Below are 22580 nucleotides of genomic sequence, written 5' to 3'. Positions count from 1 at the left end.
ACTCAGTATTCTTTTTCCTCCAAACACGAAAAGTTGTGTTTCTACCAAACAGTTCCAGTTTGGTTTCATCAGACCATAGGACATTCTCCCAATACTCTTCTGGATCATCCACATGCTCTCTAGCAAACTTCAGACGGGCCCGGACATGTACTGGCTTAAGCAGTGGGACACGTCTGGCACTGCAGGATCTGAGTCCCTGGTGGCATAGTGTGTTACTGATGGTAGGCTTTGTTACATTGGTCCCAGCTCTCTGCAGTTCATTCACTAGGTCCCCCCGCGTGGTTCTGGGATTTTTGCTCACCGTTCTTGTGATCATTTTGACCCCACGGGGTGAGATTTTACGTGGAGCCCCAGATCGAGGGAGATTATCAGTGGTCTTGTATGTCTTCCATTTTCTAATTATTGCTCTCACAGTTGATTTCTTCAATCCAAGCTGGTTGCCTATTGCAGATTCAGTCTTCCCAGCCTGGTGCAGGGCTACAATTTTGTTTCTGGTGTCCTTTGACAGCTCTTTGGTCTTCACCATAGTGGAGTTTGGAGTCTGACTGTTTGAGGGTGTGCACAGGTGTCTTTTTATACTGATAACAAGTTTAAACAGGTGCCATTACTACAGGTAATGAGTGGAGGAAAGAGGGGACTCTTAAGGAAGAAGTTACAGGTCTGTGAGAGCCAGAAATCTTGATTGTTTGTAGGTGACCAAATACTTATTTTCCACCATAATTTGCAAATAAATTCTTAAAAAATCAGACAATGTCATTTTCTGGATTTGTTTTCTCATTTTGTCTCTCATAGTTGAGGTCTACCTATGATGTAAATTACAGACGCCTCTCATCTTTTTAAGTGGTGGAACTTGCACTATTGGTGACTGACTAAATACTTTTTTGCCCCACTGTATATATTAAATATATACACCCTGTTTCCCCGAAAATAAGACACCCCCCCTTCACCTTCTGGATCACATACAACCGGCAGTCATGCCGGCACTCCGCTAATTGTTCCCCGCTTTGTTTGCCGATTGTTCCCCACTCCAGCCGCTGCATAAAACATCCCCCCGAAAATAAGAAAGGTCATATATTTCGTTAGATAATTAATTATAAGAACATGCCTTATTTTCGGGAAACAGGGTATATACAACTCAATAGTGGTAGTAAGTGTAGTGAAATCTTCTGTTACAATGATATTAAGTAACAAGCACTTGCAGTAGTCACAAAATGTTTGAAGAGTCATTTGTGTATGGAAAATATAATAAATATAAATAAGTTTATTACAAGAAAAACATTTTTAAAAACCTACAAAATTAGACCATTGTCTAAACCAGGGGTCGGCAACCCCTGGCACGCGTGCCAAGACTGGCACGCGAGGCATATTTTGCTGGCACGGCAGCCAGCCTGAGACTTCACACTAAAATTTAGAGAGAGAGCGTCCTTTCAATGCTCTGGTAGAGCTGCTGTGTAGGACACGCCCCCTTCTCTCCCTGCCACCAATCAGAGGTGAGACTGCACAGGATAAGGGCTCCCTGGACCTGCTGCTACATGTGAGGAGGAGCTCCTACCGTCTGCAGCCCTGAGGAGAGGAAGCAAAGTGAAAGTAAAAACACCAGGTACGTGTGTGTTACTAACTATTCTCATTAATGTCAGGCATTTGGGGTTATTAATTTAGTTTTAGTAACTCCATGTGCCTCACATTAATAGCAGTTAACCCCATCATGTCCCTCACATTAACCCTGTGTGGCTCACATAAGGGTTACTGAGGTGTGAGACATATGGAGGTACTAATGAAGGCCCTTTATAATGAAGATATTCACTTATTACCTCCATGTGTCTCACATATCAGTGTCCCTTATGTAAAGCACACAGGGGGTTAATGTGAGGGACATGATGGGGTTAACTGCTATTAATATGAGGCACATGGAGTTGTAACCTGCAATGCACATGACCAGACTCTTTATCTACAACTGCGGATAAAAGTACAGACCTATATATTTCAATTGACCCATATATACCGCCATTCTTTTTGTGTCTGTGTATCTGGGCCAAATTGAAGAGCTGAAAACTATTGAGCAGGTCCTATATGTGTCCTATACATCCCCTATATCTGTCCTATACATCCCCTATATCTGTCTGCATTTTCAGCCTTGTCAATTCATTTCTAATGTATAGGTCAGTGAAAACCACAGGCGTGCCACTTGTATACAGGAGGCGTAAGGCTGAGGCCCCACGTTGCAGAAATGCAGCATTTTTGTTGCAGATTTTGATGCGGTTTATTTCAACCAAAGCTAAAAATGGCTACAGAAGGAATGGGAAATATATAGGAAGCTTCTTATACGTTTCCCTTCTGCTCAATCCACTCCTGGTTTAGGCTCAGAAAAACACAGCAAAATATGTAACAAAAAAAGCTGTGTTCCAACAACGTGGGGGCCTTAGGCTAAAGCCCCACGTTGCAGAAACAGCTTTTTTTCGTTGCAGATTTTGCTGGGTTTTTTTGAGCCGAAGCTAGGAGTAGATTGAGCAGGAGGGAGACATATAAGAAGCTTCCTATATATTTCCCATTCGTTTTCTAGCCATTCTTGGCTTTGACGGAAAGAAAAACGCAGCCAAATCTGCAATAAAAAAGCTGCATTTTTGTAATGTGGGGCCTCAGCCTTAGTGTGATTCTATTGGGTGGTGACAATGTAACTAGATGCAATTATAGCCAAATCCAGTTCCTGGGCACCAGTGCATTCTCTTTGTTGAAAGTGTGACACCCATTAATTCCTGGCTGGGGTTTTGCTGTTACTGCACCGCCAGGAACTACCGTATTTTTCGGACTATAAGACGCACCCAGGTTTTAGAGGAGGAAAATAGGGGAAAAAAATTTGGAAGCAAAAAAATGGTAAAATATTTAATATATGGGAGTTGTAGTTTTGCAACAGCTGCAAGGCCACATTGACAGGTGACCCTGCAGCTGTACGGGGACGCATAGAGTGGTTTTTTTTGCGGGGCCAGAAGTACTTTTTAGTTATACCATTTTGGGGACTATATATTTCTTAGATCACCTTTTATTGAAAAAAAAAAACGGTGGTTTATGATATATGATTTTCTACTTTTATATATATATATATATATATATATATATATATATATATATATATATATATATTCTAGGGACAGGAGGTGATTTAGAACTTTTATTTATTTCATATTTTTATTATATATTTTTAAAAAGTTTTTTTTTTTTTTTTACTATTTTATTCCCCCCGGGGGCTTGAGCCTGCGGTCACTTGATTGCAAGTCCCATAGACGGCAATACAACTGTATTGCCGTCTATGGGACATTCTGTCTATTAGTATTACGGCTGGTCAGAGAGACCAGCCGCAATACTAATACAGCAGTGACAGGCCTGGGAGCCTCAGTAGGCTCCCGGCTGTCACCCGAACAGGTCGGCTCCTGCGATATCGCCGCACAGGAGCCGGCCTGCAACTTCACAGGTACGGGGCCGGTGGGGACCGGCCCCGGGGGAGAAGGGGCCCTGATACTGACCCGGCATCCGCTGTACTAGAGAGGCGGATGCCGGTGAGAGATAGACGCCAGGACAGGTGCTGGGGCCTGAGACATCGCTGCGCTCCACTGTCCTGCATGAAGCCAGCGGCGGGGGGACGGAGGAGCGGAATAGCATCACTCCTGCCGCTGCTGGCTTCATGCAGGGCAGAGGAGCGCAGCGATGTCGCAGGCCCCGGCACCTGTAATGGCGTCTATCACTTGCCGGCTTCCGCCTCTCTATTACGGCGGGTGCCAGGCGCCACATTTAGACTATAAGACGCACCCTTCTTTTCCCCCCAAATTTGGGGGAAAAAAAGTGCGTCTTATAGTCCGAAAAATACGGTAAACGTGACAAATTAATCTGCGTTTCACTTAGGGAGCGTTCACACTACCATCGGTGTCCGACAGCTAGTGTCCACTGCTAATGTCTGTTCAAAATCTTGTGTGGACATTAGCAGCGGACAATAGCTGTGTCTGTGACATTTTGCATTGATTTAAATGGACATCGGGTGCGTTCGTTTACTGTTTGTGGGTGTCCTTAAGTGTCCGTTCCCAAAGATGTCTGACTTTTCAAGCGGAAAGAAAAACCTACATGTCGGGTTTTGCTGTCCGCTTGAAAAGTCGGACATCTTTGTGAACGGACAGTTAAGGACAGGCACGGACAGTAAAAGAACGCACCCGGTGTCCATTTAAATCAATGCAAAATGTCACGGACACAGCTAGTGTCCGATACTAATATCCGCACAAGATTTTGAACGGACATTAGCAGCGGACACTAGCTGTCAGACACCGACAGTAGTGTGAATGCTCCCTTACAGAATACTGAAGTTACTAACAGCCGAGGACTGGATGGAGCATCCAGGTACATTGTGTGTCAGCTCTTTACAGGTATGACCTTGCTCTGCTCCCAGTCACATACATTACCACTAATTGTGGGTTACACATGTACTTACATTGTTTCTAAAGGAAAAGAACATGTGTATCCAGGCAAATAGTGGAAGCGCATGTGGCTGGGAGCGCAGTATGACAGCACCCCTATGCTATATGACTTTAGTGTAGGTGTCGTCGGCTTTACAATTATTGCCCAGCACTCCGAGGACCTCATCTTTGTTTTTTTAATTTAAATCGGCACGCCGAACAGAAAAGGTTGCCTACCCCTGGTCTAAACGAATATTTCCAGTCTACTGTATGGTTACTACTATAGAACCCCTTTCTCCTATGGGTTATGCTAAGCCCTGGTGGGGCTCAGTGAAAATAAAAACAAGTCTCCTTGCTCCAGAAATAGAGTTGATAGCCAACAACTAGGGAATAACTGACCACTATTCTATTACAGACATCAACACAGCTTTAGGCTAAAGCGGCACATTGCGGAAATCCAGTGTTTTTTATTGCAAATTTTGCTGCAGTTTTTTGAGCCAAAGTCAAGCGTAGTTTAAAAAAGAATTGACAATATAAAGGAATCTCTTAGATGTTTTCTTTCTGTTAAATAACCCCTTAAAGACTGACTATTAGTAAGAGCATTGGAGATTGACAAGCTCTGTACTTTAGCTACAGTCCTATGAAAAAGTTTGGGCACCCCTATTAATCTTAATCATTTTTAGTTCTAAATATTTTGGTGTTTGCAACAGCCATTTCAGTTTGATATATCTAATAACTGATGGACACAGTAATATTTCAGGATTGAAATGAGGTTTATTGTACTAACAGAAAATGTGCAATATGCATTAAACCAAAATTTGACCGGTGCAAAAGTATGGGCACCTCAACAGAAACGTGACATTAATATTTAGTATATCCTCCTTTTGCCTCTAGTCGCTTCCTGTAGCTTTTAATCAGTTCCTGGATCCTGGATGAAGGTATTTTGGACCATTCCTCTTTACAAAACAATTCAAGTTCAGTTAAGTTTGATGGTCGCCGAGCATGGACAGTCCGCTTCAAATCATCCCACAGATGTTCAATGATATTCAGGTCTGGGGACTGGGATGGCCATTCTAGAACATTGTAATTTTTCCTCTGCATGCATGCCTGAGTCGATTTGGAGCGGTGTTTTGGATCATTGTCTTGCTGAAATATCCATCCCCGGCGTAACTTCAACTTTGTCACTGATTCTTGAACATTATTCTCAAGAATCTGCTGATACTGAGTGGAATCCATGCGACCCTCAACTTTAACAAGATTCCTGGTGCCGGCATTGGCCACACAGCCCCAAAGCATGTTGGAACCTCCACCAAATTTTACAGTGGGTAGCAAGTGTTTTTCTTGGAATGCTGTTTTTTTTGGACACCATGCATAACGCCTTTTTGTATGACCAAACAACTCAATCTTTGTTTCATCAGTCCACAGGACCTTTTTCCAAAGGCTGGCTTGTCCAAATTTGCTTTTGCATACCTCAGGTGACTCTGTGGCGTGCTTGTAGAAAAAACTTCTTTCTCATCACTCTCCCATACAGCTTCTCCTTGTGCAAAGTGCGCTGTATTGTTGACCGATGCACAGTGACACAGTGACACCATCTGCAGCAAGATGATGCTGCAGCTCTTTGGAGGTGGTCTGTGGATTGTCCTTGACTGTTCTCACCATTCTTCTTCTCTGCCTTTCTGATATTTTTCTTGGCCTGCCACTTCTGGGCTTAACAAGAACTGTCCCTGTGGTCTTCCATTTCCTTACTATGTTCCTCACAGTGGAAACTGACAGGTTAAATCTCTGAGACAACTTTTTGTATCCTTCCCCTGAACAACTATGTTGAACAATCTTTGTTTTCAGATCATTTGAGAGTGGGCTGTCCATGCTCGGCGACCATCAAACTTAACTGAACTTGAATTGTTTTGTAAAGAGGAATGGTAGTTTTTGCTACGTTTTTATAGGGAAAACATTCACAGCTTTTATGCATCATTCTTTTTCCGCAATATATGGATGGGATAGGCCAGAATCATATTCACTTTGCTGGTATTGTAAAATGCAGCAATTTTTTTTAAGGGGTTCTATCAGCAAAATTATGATGTATGAGCCCCACATATGCGTGAATAACCTTTAAAGGCCTTTAAGGCTATTCAGGCACCGCTAATGTTATTTTAACACCCCCCCCCCCCCCCGTAAACCATAAAAACATATATGCAAATTATACTTATCGTGCACGCTGGGCGGTCCTGCACTGTCAGACATCATCTTCTGTCACGCCTTCCACTTCTTCCTTCTTCTTTCGGTGACGCCCTCTGGTCCTGGCTCTTCCCCAGCTTTATCATCCTCTTCTTCCGGCGGGATTGGTTCAAATCCGGCGCGTGCGCAGTATCACTTGCCTCAAAGCGTACTGCCATTGAGAAAAGTGGCACCGGAGCATGCACAGTAGCACTCCGGAGGGAGCGCCACTGCGCACGCGCCGTATTTGAACCAATCCCACTGTAGTTCCCCCTTGTGTTTCAAACCCTACACTTGGTACAGCCCTAGCCTATCGCAGTTAACAGTTAAGTTCAGTTCCTAGTCTAGAGTCAGTTCCAGTAGTAGCAGACAAGGTCCATCTGGACCACTAACTCCTTCCTGAAGTTGGGCGTAATTAGGACAGGCGATCTACACAAGACCTCCTTTAGCGCCTGAAAAGCACTTTCGTCCTGGTCATTCCACTGCACCACAACGGACTTTTTACCCTTTAGGAGATCCATCAGGGGAGCAGATACTGTGGCAAAATTGGGTATAAACCGCCTGTAATACCCAACAATACCCAAGAATGACCTAACTTGTTTGGTGCTCAGAGGTCGAGGCCATTCCCGGATAGCGTCAACCTTGTTGACCTGGGGTTTGATTATACCATGGCCAATAACATACCCCAAATAGCATGTCTCCTCCATACCCAAAGCACACTTTTTGGGGTTGGCAGTCAGACTGGCTGCTCTCAAAGAATTCACCATAGCTTGTACCTTAGACAAATGACTCTCCCAGTCATTGCTGAAAATGATGATGTCATCCAGATACGCTGAGGCATATTTTCCATAAGGTTTCAACACCATGTCCATTGACCGTTGGAATGTAGCTGGGGCCCCATGGAGTCCGAACGGTAACACAACATAGTGAAAAAGTCCCTCAGGGGTGATAAAGGCAGTCTTTTCTTTGGCGCTTTTTGTCAGGGGTACCTGCCAATATCCCTTAGTGAAATCAAGCATAGAGAAGTACCGGGCCCCTCCCAGCCTCTCAATAAATTCGTCTACCCGAGGCATGGGGTAGGCATCAAATTTAGACACCTCATTTAGTTTCCTGTAGTCATTGCAGAAATGCAATGTCCCATCCGGTTTGGGTACTAGAACAATGGAACTGGCCCATTAACTTTTGGACTCCTCAATGACTCCTAATTTTAACATTTTCTGCACCACCCCTGAAATGGCTTGTCGACGTGCCTTGGGGACCCGGTACGGCCTCATCCGCACTTTCACATGGGGCTCAGTAACAATATCATGCTTGATTAGAGATGTACGCCCGGGTTGGTCAGAGAACACTTCTGTATTCCTAGCTAAAAACTCTTTGCACTCTTGTTACTGTTTTTTTGTGAGGGTCTCAGATATTCCTACCCCTGCTGCTACCTCTGTAGCCCCAACTAAAGCCTGTGGGGATTTCACGGGAGACAGTTTAGCAGGAGACCATTCTGTAAGCAGACTCTCTCTGTCTTTCCACGCCTTTAACAGGTATACATGAGTACAAGTACTCGGTCACCGTATTTAAAGGTCCTTACCTTCGCCGACCTATTGTAAACACGGCTCTGAGCCTTTTGGGCCTCCTGCAGATGTTCTCTAACCATGGGTATGACTGCTACTATCCTGTCCTGCATACCAGCAATTTGTTCAATAACACTTTTGTCCAAGAGACCCATCGGATGTCTGCCGTAAACCAACTCAAAAGGAGAAAACCCAGTGGAAGCCTGCAGTACCTCACGGATGGCAAACATTAAATAGGGTAACAGACCATCCCAGTCTTTTCCATCTTTGTTTTGTTAAACCGTTCTACTAACCTGTCTGTCTGGGGATGGTAAACAGATGTACGCAACTGTTTGATATTGAAAAGTTTACATATCGTATATACTCGAGTATAAGCCGAGTTTTTCAGCCCGGTTTTTGAGCTGAAAAAGTCCACCTCGGCTTATACTCGGGTCAAGGAGCAGGAGTCAGGGAGCAGGAGTCATGGAGTCAAGGAAAGACTGTCTCCCGGGCCGCCAAGTGTTGTCTACACGGCTCCATGACTCCGGCGGCGCTCCGTGACTTCAGACGTGCTGTTTAGTTAAAGCACACGGACCCCATAGACTATAATGGGGTCCGTTGTGCTTGCAGCGCACTGCCCGCTTCAGCTCACTGCGCGTGCTGCTCTAAAATGGCAGCTGCATGCACAGTTTTGTTAAAGCACATAAGGACCCCATAGACTACAAGTGTCTATGAGGTCTGTGTGCTTTAAAGCAGCGCTGCAATTGTGTTCCGTCGGGGGGGGTCCTCATGCGGACTCCCCCGGACGGAATACATACTGGTAAGCTGTGTACGGGGGAGAGGGGGGCGGGGAAAGCAGGCTTACCTGGCCCGCTGCTTGGCTCCTCCTCGGCTAACCGCCGGCTCCAGACTGCCACTGGCCGACAGTGCAACCTAGGCAACCACACCCCTCACACACTGATAGGATCCCATCCAAGCGTGGGAGGAGCTTGTGGTTGCTTCGGTTACTGTACTGACTGGACGGATAGGAGAAGTAACGGTAAGTACCGTCATGCTTCTCCTTTTTGAAAAATGAAAAAAAAATGTTGATGGGGTTTTGGGGTGCAGTATGTGTTGGGGGGGTAGGTTGGTTTGGGGGGTGGGGTTTGCTAACTACCCCTTTCCTGAGACTGTTTTTTTTTTCTCCCCAATTGGCATTCAGCCTGACTACAGCCAGGCTGAGTATAGGGGATCTGCAGTACTCCTATTCCGTAAGGAAGGGGTTAATAGGAGCACTGCAGATCCCCTATAGTCAGCCAGGCTGAATTCCAAGTGGGGGAAAAAAAGTCCAGTCCTCAAGCTCAGGGAAGGGGCAGACAGACAACCAAAACACCCCCTCCCCTTCCCCAGCAACCAAAAACTCCAGCCACCCTACCCATCCCGTCGGTGCCCGTGATCAGATCCCCTAGGTTTCAAGACCCCTAGGGGGTCTAAGAAATAAAAAAAAAATAAAAAAAAAAGTACAGTATTAAAAATTCATATCATCCCCTTTCTCTAGAACACATATAAAAGTACGGTAATACTGTGAAACACATACACATTAGGTATCCCCGTGTCCAAAAACACCTAGTATACAAATCTATAAAAATATTTTTCCCATACAGTAAACACTGTAGTGGGGGAAAAAAAGTCAAAAGTGCCAAACCATTTTCCCTATGATAAAACTTTGAATAAAAAGTGATCAAAGCAAAAGCAATTCCCCAAAATGGTAAAACTGAAAAGTACACCCAGCCCCATTAAAAAAAAACAAAAAAACACCCTATGCATCCCCGTACATCGCCCAAGGGCCCACACAAACCTGAAGCCGGCCTACTATTACAGTAAATTGACCTGTACCTTAAGAACTATAACTACTGCCTATTTTTGGAGTAGAGTTTATGATCTCAAAGTCTTTTTTTAAATTTTATCCTGATAGAAATGGATCCCAATATTTCTAATCCTGGACCAAAACAAAAACGCAAATCATATGAAGCTGGTTTTAAACTTAAGGTTGTGACAAGAGCAGAAGAAAGCAATAACTGTATTGCAAGTAGGGAATTTTGTGTTGATGAAAAACAAGTGAGAGAGTGGCGGAAAATGCAAGCTGATTTGGAAAAGATTCCAAAGGTAAAAAATGCTCGACGTGGTTTGAGTTCTCCATATGACGCTCTAGAGACTGAATTGCATAAATGGGTTATGGAGTGTCGTCAAAATGGTTACTGCGTAACACGCATTGGGAATTCGCTTACGTGCCCTTCAGTTGGCTAAAGATGACACATTAATAGACCAGGCAGTGCAAAGTTTGTTGCGTCAGCAGGATGGTGTAGCCGCTTTATGAATAGATTTTCCTTATGTTTGCGGCAAAGAACAAAGATTTCACAGAAGTTGCCAAAAGACCTTGATGAAAAAGTGACATCATTCCATTCATTCATCATCAAACAAAGAAAGATCCATAACTATGACCTGGGAGATATTGGGAATATGGATGAAACACCTATGACCTTTGATCTTCCAAGCAACTGAACTGTGGCAAGTTTGGGAGAAAAAACAATTTTACTGAGAACAACAGGAAATGAGAAAAACCATTTCACAGTTGTTTTATCATGTTTGGCTAATGGAACCAAACTACGGCCTGTAATTATTTTTAAAAGAAAGACCTTGTCTAAAAAGGTAAAATTTCCACCACGGATTACAGTGCATGCACATATTAAAGGCTGGATGGATGAAGATGGAACAAAAAAATGGCTGGAAGAAATTTGGAATGGACGACCAGGAGCAGCCTTAAAGAAAAAAACCTTCACTGCTAGTTTGGGATATGTTCAGAGCCCATACATGTGAGGACGTAAAAAAATTGGCAAAGTCTTCTGAAGTTACTTTGGCCGTAATTCCAGGAGGGCTTACATCTGTATTGCAGCCCCTGGATGTGTGTCTTAATAAACCATTCAAAGACCGTGTGCGAAGGATGTGGCATGAATGGATGTCATCTGGTCAAGCCCAACTGACCAAAGTTGGAAATTTAATGAAGCCCGACATAGAGTTGATTGCTAAATGGGTTCGTGATGCATGGGAAGAGATTCCAGAGGACATGGTGCAACGTGCCTTCAAGACATGTGGCATTAGTAATGCTATGGATGGCAGTGAAGATGGCGCTTTGTTTGAGGATGACACCAATGATGGTGATGACAGTGAACTCAGCGACGATGACAATGTCTATGCTGATAACCTCACAGCAGAAAATGCTGAAGCTCTGTTTGGACATACAGATGATGAGGAATCCAGTTTTGAAGGATTTTAACTTGTATTTTAGCTTGGTTGCTAATATTGTTTTTGTTAGCCCTCTTTTCCACTAGTTTACTGTTTTTCTTTTAAATAAATATTCAAAAACATTTAACCTACTAATGTCTCAGTTAATGTAATTGTATTGTTATCTATTTTAATTTTGGAAATTTTCCAGTAGCTGCTGCATTCCCCCCTAGGCTTATACTCGAGTCAATAAGATTTCCCAGTTTTTTGTGGTAAAATTAGGGGAGTCGGCTTATATTCGGGTCAGCTTATACTCGAGTATATACGGTAATTCCCTGGTGACTTTAGACATAAACGGAGTACCCTGATCTGTGAGGATCTCCTTGGGTAGTCCCACTCGGCAAAACACGGTGAACAACTCTTTGGCTATTAACTTTGCTGACATGTGCCGTAGAGGGATGGCTTCAGGATATCGGGTAGCATAGTCCGTGACTACCAGAATATGCTGATGCCCTCGAGCGGACTTAACTAAAGGACCTACCAAGTCCATGGCAATCCTTTCAAAGGGTACCTCAATAATGGCCAGAGGCACCAGGGGGCTTGGAAAATGTGCCATGGGGGCATGCAACTGACACTCTGGACATGTTTCACAAAACACTTTAACCTCATGATATACCCCAGCCAATAAAAACGCTGCAATATGCGGTCCAGTGTTTTTGTGGCACCTAGGTGACCCCCTAGCACATGTTTATGTGCCAACTCCAGCACCATCCAAAAGAGTAAAAACTGACCTAACACTACACAAGCTGCTCTGAGAATGGTGACAGATGAAGAAGTCCATGCTGACGAGAGGACTACAACACAGGTATGTACAGTATGGAAGATTTAGCCCAGTATTATAGGGGCGTCCATGCTGGGGAGAATTTTGGATTCACTGTAGCTAGACCTAATCTTCCTCTATTACTGTATCAAACAACACAGCGCTCCCCCAGTGTTCCCCTTTTGTATGTACACATAGCCTGAACATCTGTGGCTCTGATTTATTATAATAGTAATGCTTAACTATGGATGAAAACACACACACAGTTTTTGGTGCAATTTTTTGAGCCAAAACCGGTATAGAACAGATAGAAATAGACATGTCCTTCCTTTATCTGTCCCCTTCTTCCATTTGGATCCACTCCTGACTTTGACTCAAAAATTCACAATGAAATCTGTTCCAATACTGCATGTGTGATTGTAGCTCATAGTGGTAATTGTGAATTGCCCACAATACCCCTCTTGAGCCTTAGGGTGCATTCACATAGAGTAACGTGCCATGTGACCTGGCACGTATACGCCGTGTGAGAACTTGAGCGCCGTGTACGCTCCCATTGATTTCAATGGGTGCCTGGTTCGGCCTGCAAAATAACGCAGCGTATACGAGACTAACTCCCATTGAAATCAATGGGAGCGTTTACTGCACGCAAACTCTCACACGCCGTATATGTGGCAGATCTCGCGGCACGTTGCATCGTGTGAACGCACCCTTAGGCTGCATTCACACGGAGTAAACGCTGGCGTTTTTTGTGTGTTTTTTGCACATAGCGCCGCGTTTACGCCGCGTAGCGCCGCGTATACGCCGCGTTAACGCCGCGCTATTTAGCGGTGGCGTTGCCCGGCGTTAACGCGGCGTATACGCGGCGTTAACGCGGCGCTACGCGGCGTAAACGCGGCGCTATGTGCAAAAAAACACACAAAAAACGCCAGCGTTTACTCCGTGTGAATGCAGCCTTACTCCTCCAAAGGCCACCACATCTACCTGTCAACATCACAGGCTTTTGCAACACCAGAGCCAAATGATGTGGCGGACCTGATGAAACAAGCCTCCCTGCTAGTCAGGAGCATGGAGGTCCTTACCAAGAAATTAGAACACCTGCAGGCCGGGTCTCAATCCAAGAGCGCACCGCCATCTGCTACCAATTCCCCAACAGAACTTTCCAGGGGGACTGCCCGCAGACGACTGCCGTTTTCTTTGTCTGAACCACGCAAGCTATACAGCCTTGAGGTCCTTGTCACTGACATCTGCGATGAGGAAGTATCTCCCATGGTGTTGGGCATAAACATCCTGAAGGGCTGTTACGGAGAAATGCTGTGGCTGGTGTGTCCTATGTGGCTCCAGAAGACATCACTGAGTTTTCCACCCCCTCTGCATGTCAGTCTGCACAGAAAGTCGCCTCCAAAAGAGAGAAAATTACTGACAGAGCCTAGCAGGAGGACTTGCACATTGGAACCTCAGACACTCCAGCTGACCAGATTGAAGGAGTTCTTGCTGTGGTGAATAAATGCCAGTCAGCCTTCAGTCAGCATCCACTGGACTTCAGGCACATGAAATACATTGAGCATACCATCCCTCCTGGCTCACATCCTCCTATCAAGGAGAGGTACAGACCTATGCCACCAGCTAACTACCGGAGGACATTAAACTGGGGGCACCAGGAGAGGGACATTAAACAAACTGTGGATGCACTAGGAGAGACTTTATACCGTGGGCTCAATTTGAGGAGAACATTAAAATGTGGGGGCAAATAATATAGAGTTATTGTTTGAGGGGATATCGTCGCTCCACAGGGAGAGAACCACCATTTAGGTGTGTGGAGTCTTATTAAGCCATGAGCGCTCCACTGCAAAGAAACATGGGAAGAATATGCAAATCTGACTTCCATGATGTAATTAGGATGCCAGTGCCTCAAGTATGCACACCAATAGAGGGCGCTGTCTGAGAATGTGCAAGTCTATCTTCCATGATGTAATCAGGAAGACAGAGTCTCAGTCAAACACACCTATAGACGGGGTTCCCTTTAACATCATGCCGACCTTCTCAGAGGCCTTTGTTTGCAATGATGTTGGGATTTTACCAGATACAGTCTTTCAGCCAAGGACAACTGTTTCAATGTATTTGCATTGAAGTTAAAGTTCTGCAAAGACATAAACCATCTGGTCACCCGCCTGTTTTTCTTTCGGTTTTAAGATATCCATTTTAGCCTGGGCATGGTCTGTAATCAGTGTGAATGTTCTCACGATCAGGTAGAGCTTCTAATGCCCACTTGATCGCCAGACATTCTTTTTCCACAATGGCTGAGGTTAAACTACAGGATGCTCTTCCCCACCCCTGACTTGTGACAACACCGCTCCTATGCCAACATCAGAGGCACAGTTTGCACAATATTTGGTTTTTGAAAGTCAGGTGTTATCAACACTTGCTGGGAACATAGAGCTCACTTCAGTCTTTGGAAGGCCTGCTCGGCTTCAGCAGTCCATTTGACCATGACCATGACTGAATCTTTACCTTTTATAAGGTCAGATAAGGGGGCAGCAATGCTGGCAAAGTTTTCACATCGCCTATAGGAACCCATTAGGCCCAAAAATGCCCTGACTTGTTTTTTGTTGACTGGCTTAGGCCAGTTCTGAATGGCCTCAATCTTGTTTATCTGAGCCTCATCCAGTTATGTACCCCAAGTACTTTGCCTCTTCTTGCCCAATGGTACATTTTTTTTTTTTGATTTGCTGTCAAACCTGCTCCCCTAATAGAATTAAGGACAGCTTGTACCCTGGGTAGATGACTTTCCCAATCTGGGCTGTGTATTATGACATCATCTAAATAAGCAGCAGCATATTTCCTATGGGGTTTTAAAATTCTGTCCATCAGCCGTTGGAATGTGGCTGGAGCCCCATGCAGACCAAAGGGAAGAACTGCGTACTGGAAATGACCATCAGGGGTGCTAAAGGCAGTTTTCTCTTTGGCCTCCTCTGTCAATGGCACTTGCCAGTAACCCTTTGTCAAATCCAATGTAGTGAAATATCGCCCATTACCCAGTCTATCAATGAGCTCATCCACTCTAGGCATTAGATAAGCATCAAATTTTGATACTGTATTTAACTTCCTAAAGTCATTACAAAATCGTATAGTACCATCAGGCTTTGGTATTAACACTAAAGGACTACACCATTCACTATGGGACTCTTCAATAACCCCGAGATTAAACATCATTTTCACTTCTTCGGAAATAGCTTTGCGCCTTGCCTCAAGAACCCTGTATGGCTTTTGATTTACTTTGACGCCCAGTTCTGTTATGACATCATGTTTGAGCACAGGGCCGGCGTCAGCGCACGGCATAGTCGGGCAAGTGCCGGGGCCCACAGAGCCTCTGGGGGCCCCCCGGCACTTGCCCGCCCCAGCCTGTCACGATTTCAGCTCATCGGCGTCTGTCCGCCGATAAGCTGGAATACATACGTGATTAAAGCAGGAGCTGTGAGTTCAGCTCCTGCTTTAAAGCTCCGGACCGGCTTGCGTGTGTAGGCGCGATGACGTCATCACGCCTACACACGCAAGCCGGGCCGCAGCTAAGCAGGAGCTGAACTCACAGCTCCTGTTTTAATCGCGTATGTGACTGGAGTGAGAGAGAGGAGCGTTGGGGGAACGATGGAAGGTGAGTGATGGAAGGTGAGTGTAAGTGTTTGTTTTGTATTAAATACTAGCTGGTACCCGCGACTTCGTCTGCGGTGATTGTAGAAGTGTGTATATACAGGCGCGGGTAAGGTTTTCATACTGTGTATAAGGTATGGGATATGAAATGTAACTTTGTATCTTGTTTTTGCTGTAATTCAGACAATACATGAGACTTTTGTGTTGAAGTTAATTTGTATTTGAGCTGCTATACGGTGTTGTGAGAAACTTTACATAGTGACTTTGGGACAGAAGTATTTGAATTTCCCGCCGATGGCATTTTTTGATTTTCGTTTTTGACTCCCCTTCCTTCTAAACCCCATAACTTTTTTATTTCTCCACTCCCAGTGCCATATGAGGTCTTAATTTTTCCTGGGACAAATTTTTCTTCATGATGCCACCATTATTTATTCTATATAATGTACTGAGAAGCAGGGAAAAAATTCAGAATGGGGTGGATTTGAAGAAAAAATGCATTTCTGCGACTTTCTTACGGGCTTTGGTTTTACGGCGTTCACTGTGCAACCAAAATGACATGTCCCCTGTATTCTGTGTTTCCTTACGATTCTGGGGATACCAAATTTATATGGTTTTATTTACATTTTGACCCCTTAAAAAAAATCCAAAACTGTGTTTAAAATTTTTTTTTTGAAAAGTCGCCATATTCCGACAGCCGTTACTTTTTTATACGTGCGTGTACGGGGATGTATAGGGCGTCTTTTTTTGCGTGACTGGGTGTACTTTGTAGTTCTACCATTTTCGGGAAATGTTATTGCTTTGATCACTTTTTATTCAAATTTTTATCAGAATCAAAACAGTGAAAAAACAGCGGTTTGGCACTTTTGACCATTTTTCCCGTTACAGTGTTTACCGAACAGGAAAAATATTTGTATAGCTTTGTAGAGCGGGCGATTTTGGACGTGGGGATACCTAATATGTATGTGTTTCACAGTTTTTAAGTACTTTTATATGTGTTCTAGGGAAAAGGGGGTGATTTGAATTTTTAATCCTTTTTATTTTTTTTTAATATTTTTTTTACTTTTTTTAAAAAAAATTTTTGCATTTTTTAGACCGCCTAGGGGTATTGACATGGGTGGGGGGTGTCGCGGATTGTCAGAGCGGTGGGGGTCGGCAAACATGGCTGCTCCGGAGCGTTAAAGAGAGCCTCCTGGAGTATCGCTAAGGTGAGGGGCAAAGTGGTAAAGTATATGTATATGTGATTGTGTGGGGTTAGGGGCGAGGCTGTAGAGGGCAATATGAATTTTGTGGCTTGCTATGGTCCAAAGTGTGTGAGATTGCAGAGATGGTGGTGTGAGTTTGGGTTTTGTGGGGGTCCTGGCACAAACGTATGTGTGCTATTGTGACGAAAAGTAGCCTATTGTTTAATTGGGTGTATTAACTATGTTTGTGGAAAATTTCAGCCGAATCGGTCGAGCGGTTTTTCCGTGATTGAGGAACAAACATCCGAACATGCAAACATCCAAACACACAAACCCACAAACTCACAAACTTTCACATTTATAATATTAATAGGATAAAAGTGGAACATAATGAAGGGGGCCCATGAAACTGGGGGGGCAAATGAAGGGGAGGGGGGGAACGGCATGACACTGGGGAAGATGAAGGGGGTGGGGAGAGAACGGCATGAAACTGGGGACAGAGATGGAGGGGGCCCAAAGAAACTGGGGGGCAAATGAAGGGGAGGGGGGAACAGCATGACACTGGGGCAGATGGAGGGGGGAGAACGGCATGACACTGGGGCAGATGGAGGGGGGAGAACAGCATGACACTGGGGACAGAAATGGAGGGGGCCCAATGAAACTGGGGGGCAAATGAAGGGGAGGGGGGAACGGCATGACACTGGGGAAGATGAAGGGGGTGGGGAGAGAACAGCATGACACTGGGGCAGAGACGGGGGACATGAAACTGTGGGCAGATGAAGGGGGAGAACGTGATGAAACTGGGGACAGAGATGGAGGGGGGGGACATGAAACTGGGGGCAGAGGAAGGGTGTATATGAAACTGGGGGATAGATGGAGGGGGGCATATAATTTACGGTGACTGTAGGAGGATTGTACTGTGTGGGAGCACATGATAAATGAATGAGAATGGGTGGAATCAACAAAAGTGGGTGGAGCCAAATTTGCCGCGGCGCACAGAGCGCGCCGCACATTTTGCTCCTCTTTCTTCTCTTTAAAAATTGGGAGGTATGGCGTTGGTGACGCCACACTCCTGTGTGACGTCACTCGCTTCATCTGTGACGCACAGTGTCACGACTCCCCCGCCTCCTTTACAAGGGGGCCCACTGAGGCTCTGTCGCCCAAGGGCCCATAAAAACCTGGAGCCGGCCCTGTTTGAGCAAGTGGGTTTGGCCTGGTAGTTCAGAGAATACATCTCTGTTGTACTGCGCAAATTCTTTTACCTCCTGGATTTGTGAACCAGACAAAGCTTCTGGAATGTTCACCTTAGGTATCTCAGATACATCATCCCCTTTACATGTATTGTTGACCGCTAACAACACCTCACGGTCCTTCCAAGGTTTGATTAAATTTGCATGGTAAATTTGGTAGGGCTTCCATTTACCTGGCTGATGTACCCTATAATTTACCTCACCAACCTTCTTCACAATTTCATATGGCCCCTGCCATTTAGCCAAGAATTTGCTCTCTACTGTTGGAACAAGAACCAGGACTCTGTCACCAGGGTTGAAGTTTCTTGCTCTAGCAGACCTGTTGTAAACCCGGGACTGATTCTTCTGAGCTTGCTGTACGTGCTCCTTTACAATTGGGATCACTTTCTCAATTCTGTTTTGCATCTGGGCAATATGGTCAATCACACTTCTGCATGGGGTAGCCTCATTCTCCCAGGTCTATTTTGCAATATCCAGAAGACCACGGGGATGTTGACCGAACGTTTTTAAAAACCGTTGCACAACTAAATTGAAAACGTGGGCCAGGCATGGAACGTGTTGGAGGTTGGCAAGCTCCAGAGCCGCTACCAGGTTCCGGCCATTATCACACATGACCATGCCTGGGCCCAGGTGCAGCGGCGAAAACCATGTTCACATCTCATCGAGGATGGCATCCCTCACCTCGGAGGCAGTGTGCTGTCTGTCCCCCAAGCTGATAAGCTTCAGCACGGCCTGCTGATGTCTCCCCACGCCAGTGCTGCAGCATTTCCAGCAGATAGCTGGGGTTGATGTGATGGCGGAGGCAGAGGAGGAGGAGGAGGGTGGTGGTTCAGAGCTCCTGCCAGGAATGTTGGGCGGGGAAATGAGGTAGACCGCCCCAGTTTGTGACCCAGTCCCAGCCTCAACTACATTCACCCAGTGTGCCGTCAGTGAAATGTAGCATCCCTGTCCACATGCACTTGTCCACGCATCGGTGGTCAAGTGGACCTTTGTGCAAAGCATGGAACTTAGGGCCCGCCTGATGTTGCGTGGCATGTGCTGGTGCAAGGCTGGGATGGAACAGCGGAAGAAGTAGTGACGGTTAGGGATGGCATAGTCAGGTGCCGCACTTGCCATCAGGTCACGGAAGGCCTGAGTTTCGACAAGCCAGAACGGCAACATCTCCTGGGCCAGGAGTTTGGAGATATGCGCGTTTAAGGCTTGTGCATGTGGGTGGGTAGCGCTGTATTTTTGCCTGCGCTCAAAGGTCTGGGAGATGATGGGTGGGAAGATGCGCATGATGGTACAGGAGAAGGAGCTGAGGCAGGAGAAGGAGCTGAGGCAGGAAAAGGGGAGGACGAGGGAGAAGTCTCCAAAAGGCGGAGGCAGATGTGGAGGTGTCCTGGCTGCTGGTCTGGACTGCAGCGCCACCACTGGAAACAGTGGGAGAGGCAGTGCCGGATGATGATTGTCCTGCGTTTGCTCTCTGCCACTGAGCCCAGTGCTTGCATTCCAAATGACGGCGCATGGCAGTGGTCGTCTTTTCAGAGCCCCTACTCAGTTTTGAGTCACAAAGTGTGCAAACTGCACTATATTTGTCCTTTGCACATACATTAAAAAATCTCCACACCATCAAAGACCGTGGCATCGATGTGGGAGTTTTTCTAGGCTGGCTAGAATAGGGAATATTTTGGGCCTTGCTGGCTGTGGCCTGGCTTCGGTGAAGCAGCTGTCCTCTGCCTCTGGACATGCCTCTGCCTCTAGCCACCCTCTTTGGTGCTGCACTTACCTCCACATCTACACTGCTTTCCCCGCTTGACATCCCCCCTGTCCAGGTCAGGTCAGTGTCCTCATTATCCACCACCTCCTCTTTCAATTCCTCTCTCGGCTTCTCCTCCTCCTCCTCCTCCTCCTGCACACCGACCATGGCAACAGGCTGCCCTGATGGCAACTGTGTCTCATCATCGTCCTCACTGAGGGCAGATTGCTGGTCAACAGCAACAACAGGAGATGGCGGATGCTGCAGTGTTTGGGCATCAGGACACAGAAACTCATCTGGTACCTCCTGTGATTCGGGACGTGGTGGGACAGAGAGAGGGATAGTGAATGGACCTGAAAACAGCTCCTGGGAGGTGGGAAAGGTGGGATTACTTTGCTGGGAAGATTGGGCAGGAGGAGGAGGTAGAGGCTGACTGGCTGTAGGGAGAATGTGCTGGAAGCATTACCCGCCAGCCATTGTAACACCTGTTCCTGGTGCTCGGGCCTAGTTAAGTTTTTGCCCTGCACCCTACTTAATGTGGCCATCAAGCCGGGGACTGTGGGGAAGCGCAATGCTTGCTGCCGCAGAGCAGTAGGCATGGGAGACGCTGTTGGTTGACTGCAACCTTGCTCCCCATCTGCATTTCCACGCCCCAGTCCTCGTCCCCGTCCCTTTGCGCTAGCCTTACACATTTTTAGCTGTATAGTAATGCAATTTTTATGGTCTATACACCGATGAAAGCTGGGTTGAGCGTATATAGCCGGACCTAATTGCTCTGTATCCCTGTTAGGTGTTTGGGGGGGGACACAGTGGAAAGCTGGGTTGAGCGTATATAGCCGGACTGAATTGCTCTGTATCCCTGTTAGTTAGTTAGTAATCCCACCCTGTACTTTAAACCATCAAGAAATAAGCAAAGTCCTTGAAATAGTGCACAAAATAGAATAATACTATCAGAAAAATAAATGTGGATTGAAGTAAACCTAAAACATAACGTTTAATGATTTAATTAAATATAAAGTATTATATAAATATTTCATAGACACTGTGGTCTCTCAGGCTAAAGAACATTTTTTTTTATTTCTGAAGAAATGTTTCTTTTGCCTGAGAGATTTTAAAGATATTAAAAACACCATAGATAATCCCATCTCCAAAACCGCACCATTCAAACAATTCAAAACAGCATTTGGTAATTTTGTTAACCTTTTAAGCATTTAATGTAAATTAAAACAATATAGAAGTGAAATTTAGACATTATTTTTTTCAATAATACCTAGCTCTAAAATTTACACATTCACTTGGGGTGAAAGGGATTCTATCATTAAAAAAAATGTTTTTTAAAGTAAAGCACGTAGGAATAGCCTTTAGGCTGAGGCCACAAGTTGCGGAAATTAAGCATTTTTTTGTTGCAGATTTTGTTATGTTTTTTTGAGCCAAAGCCAGTAGTGGCTACAAAATGAATCGGAAATATATAGAAAGCTCTTATACTTCTAATTTCTGCTCAATTTAGTCCTGACTTTGACCCAAAAAAAACGCAACAAAATCTGCAACAAAAAAAGCTGTGTTTCTGCAATGTGAGGCCCCAGCCTTAGAAAGGCTATTCATCTCTTACTTTTATTTTTCAGGTCCATTTTTAACTTTTCTTCTTTTCTTCATTATGCTAATTGTGTCATCACATCTTCCAGCACTGCCTCTCTCTTCTTATCATCAGGCGTCTCCTCCTCTTCTCTGTCAGCAGTCACCGAGCTACCACTTCAGGTTGGAAAGAACCGACTACGCATGTCATGTAAGAGACCACTGTAACTTGGACGAGGGAACATGCGCAGTTGGCTGTTCCATTGGCCATTTTGTGGTGGTCTCGTCTAAGAGGAGGAGCGAAGAGGAGGAGACACCTCAGAAATAGAAGACAGACGCAATACTAGAATCGATGACGAAGCTGTGCTCTGAGAACTATTAGCATAATGAACAAAAATTCAAAAATGGCCACACAGACCTGCAAAATAAAGGTAAGAGATGAATAGCCTTTCTAAAGTCTATCACTACATGCTTTTACTTAAAAAAAAACTTTAGAATCCCTTTAAAGGAGAAAATGCATCTCACAGTTTGCTTGCAATTTCTCCCAAGTATAGAAAAACCTCACATATGGATGTAAACTGCTGTCTGTTCGCATGGCCACTGGGCGTTTGAAAAGTAGATTTTGCTCGAATAGTTTTCAATAGCTTTCAGCTTTCTGCAAAAGTGGCATGACATCCAAAGACCAAACCATCTAAATCTGTGCTCTAAAACCAAATCCTTCCCTTCTGTACCTGATTGAGTACCCAAATGCCCAAACAGCAGTTTATACCCACATATGATACTTAGTTTGTTACCTTGGGTACAACAGTGTCATACATGTGGGCATAAACTGCAGTTTGGGCACACAGCACTGTGCAAATGTGTGGGGGAGTTCTGTGGTTTTTATAATGAATATATTGTTGTGTTTTTGGATGTTGTG

The sequence above is a fragment of the Leptodactylus fuscus genome, chromosome 2 (assembly GCF_031893055.1).
Source record: "Leptodactylus fuscus isolate aLepFus1 chromosome 2, aLepFus1.hap2, whole genome shotgun sequence".
Taxonomy (NCBI): Eukaryota; Metazoa; Chordata; class Amphibia; order Anura; family Leptodactylidae; genus Leptodactylus; species Leptodactylus fuscus.
The sequence above is the reverse complement of the archived record's forward strand: the minus strand, read 5'-3'. Positions refer to the sequence as shown.